This window comes from Sarcophilus harrisii, chromosome 2 (assembly GCF_902635505.1).
Source record: "Sarcophilus harrisii chromosome 2, mSarHar1.11, whole genome shotgun sequence".
NCBI lineage: Eukaryota > Metazoa > Chordata > Mammalia > Dasyuromorphia > Dasyuridae > Sarcophilus > Sarcophilus harrisii.
The window spans coordinates 7,074,761-7,077,733 of NC_045427.1; the positions used below are offsets into that span (position 1 = coordinate 7,074,761).

The 2,973-nt window shown below is 35.7% G+C and overlaps 1 pseudogene; it reads left to right on the forward strand.

Moving 5' to 3' along the window:
- Positions 1 to 427: 427 nt before the first annotated feature.
- Positions 428 to 1,380, forward strand: LOC100918692 (annotated as a pseudogene).
- The last annotated feature ends 1,593 nt before the right edge of the window (positions 1,381 to 2,973 follow it).

A 2,973-nucleotide genomic window follows, 5' to 3' on the forward strand; every position in this document is an offset into this window, starting at 1 on the left:
TGAAGTATACTGGGGTTGGGTAATGTTTAAGAAGATTAAAAGGTAGGAGGGGGCTAGGTCATGAAGGGCTTTAAAGGTCAAGCAGAGGATTTTAAATTTCATCTTGGAGTCACTGGGGAGCCACTGGAGTTTAGTGGGTTATGTGAGTGAGTGTTTGAGATATAGTAGACCATATATTTAAGGAAATCACTTTGGCAGCTAAATGGAAAATAGACTGCAATGAGGAGACAGCTGAAACAAACAGCTATCATCATAATCCAGGTAGCAGATGATAAAGACTTACAATAGAATGATAGTATAATCAGAGGAGAGAACAAGAAATAGATTAAAGATCTTGAAAAGTGATATTGAGAGGATTTGCTGTGTTGACTGAGACCTGTAGTCTGCTGTCATCAACACCCTCTCATCTTGACACAATGGAACAAACATGCATGAATGCACCTTTATCCATTTTGGCCAGGTTGGAGAACAGATGGGCAATGTTTGCTGGGAATTATATTTCATAGAATATGATGTCCAACCTAATGGAACTATGTCCACTGACAGGACATTGGAATGGTGGTGGTGATGAGTCCTTCAGTGATGTCTTCAGTGATACCAGAGCTGGCAAGTATGTCCCCAGAGCAGTCTTTGTAGACTTGAAGCCTGCTGTAATGGAGGAGCTTTGGACTAGCGTCTAGAGATAGCTATTCCATCCAGAATAGCTGATCTCTGGCAAGTAAGATGATGCTACTAACAATGGCTGGGGTCATTATACTGTTAGGAAGGAAATAATCTTGTATTGGAGTGAAATTGAGAAATACTGAACTGATGCCCAGGGTTACAGGAATTCCTGTTATTTCACAGCTTTGGGGGTGCCAAAGGTTCAGGTTTCACTTCTCTGCTGACAGGGGTGCTTTCTCTTAACTATGGCAAGAAATTCCACCTGGAGTTTGCCATCTACCCAGCCCCCAGGTTCTCTGATTGTAATAGAATGCTGTATTTCCAGCTTAACTACTCACACAATACTTAGCATTTTCAGACTATGCCTCCATGATGCACCAGGAAGCATTCTATGACATTTATTGCCGGAACCTTGGACATTGAGCTTCAACCAGTTCATTGGCCAGATTGAATCCGGCATTACTGAGTTGCTGAATTTTGATGGTGCTCTCAGCACAGACCTTAAAGAATTACAGAGCAACCTGATGCCTTATCTTTGAATGGATTTCCTTCTTGTTACCTACTCGCCGATTGTCTCTGCTAAAAAATATATATCATGAGCACCTTTCTGTAAGTGAGATCCCCATAGCCTGCTTTGATGCCACAAATTTGATAGTAAAGTATGAGCCACATCATGGAAAATATATGATATACTGTACCCAAATGATGTGGTACTAAAGGGTTTCAGTACCACCATTGCCACAAGTGATAATGAAGAATTGATGGTGACAACTGAGTTCTGAGCCTGAGGGATTAGGCAGATGGTTATGCCCTCCACAGTAATAGAAAAGTTACAATTGAAATGGGAGGGTAATTAAGAGGGAAGATTATGAGTTCAATTTGGGGCATTTTAACTTTCTATTGTTTACTATATATATCCACTTTGAGACATCTGAAAGGCAGTTGATAATGTGAAACTGGATCTGAGAAACCTTGGCAATTAAAGCTATGGGAGCTAAGGAAATTATAAAGTGAAATGGTATAGAAGGATAAATAATAGGGCAAGAGACAAAGCCCTATGTGATACCTTATATTTAAAGGGGGTGACCTTGATGATGATACAGCAAAGTGGACTGAAAAGAAGAGTTTAAAAAAATAGGAGGAGAACCAGGAAAGACTAGTGTATTGAAAATTAGAACCTCAGGTCAACTTCTAACAACTTCATAGTTCATTTAAGACTGAGTTAAGGAGTTACTTTCATAGTAAAAAACAAAACAAAACAAAAAAATAAACAAACAAACAAACAAAAAAAACTTCCCTGATGCTTATATCTTTCCCATGTGTTGCTGCCTTTTGCCTCAAATTATTATGTTACTCATCTATATACAAGTTATAATTTAAAAATGTCATTGACAGAATTTGACTAAAACAGTAAACTTATTTGAGATTGGTTGAGTTGAATTAAATTTTACAAATCTTCTAATCAAGCCCGATATTTTATAAAGGATGAAACAGATGACAAGAGAGACTAAGGGTTATGTTTGGACATATATTTCATATAGCTTACAAGTGGCAGAGCTGGGTATTGAACTCAAGACCTTTAATTCCAAATATTGTCCTCTTTCCATTAAACTGTGCTGTTACCTAGCAAAGAGAAAAGATTATATAACATCAAATTGTTATGTTTTATGATTTCTTTTCATATTTGGCTTTGATTCTAAGTAATTCCAAATAATCTGCTTTTTAAATCTTTAAAATGGTAATATCCATTTGCACAATTATATTTATGTGTATACTGTTGAATTAAATTCACATTAATGATATACTCCAAATAGTAGGACTAATATATCCAAGGCATCCTGTGATCCACACTCAATCACCATAGTCTTTTCTCTGAATGTGGATGTCTCTTTCCAACATAAGTAAGTATATGGAAATTGCCTTGAGTAATCACATTTTTGAAAAGAGCCAAGTCCATCACAGTTGATCATTACATAATTTTGTTATTGCTATGTACAATGTTCTCTTGGTTCTATTCACTTAATTTAGCATTAATTCATGTAAGTTTTTCCAAGATTTTCTGAAATTACCCTGCTCATCATTTCTTATAGAACAATAATGTACATTTTTAAACATTCATTCATTTATTTTTCTTTTTTTCCTAATAAATTCATTTATTTTTTAATACACATTGCTTTATGAATCATGTTGGGAGAAAAAATCAGAACAAACAATCAGAGAAAACTAATGGAGAGATTATTACAAATAGAAAAAAAGCAAGGGAACATAGCATATTTTCATTTGCATTCAGTCTCAGTTCTTTTTCTATAT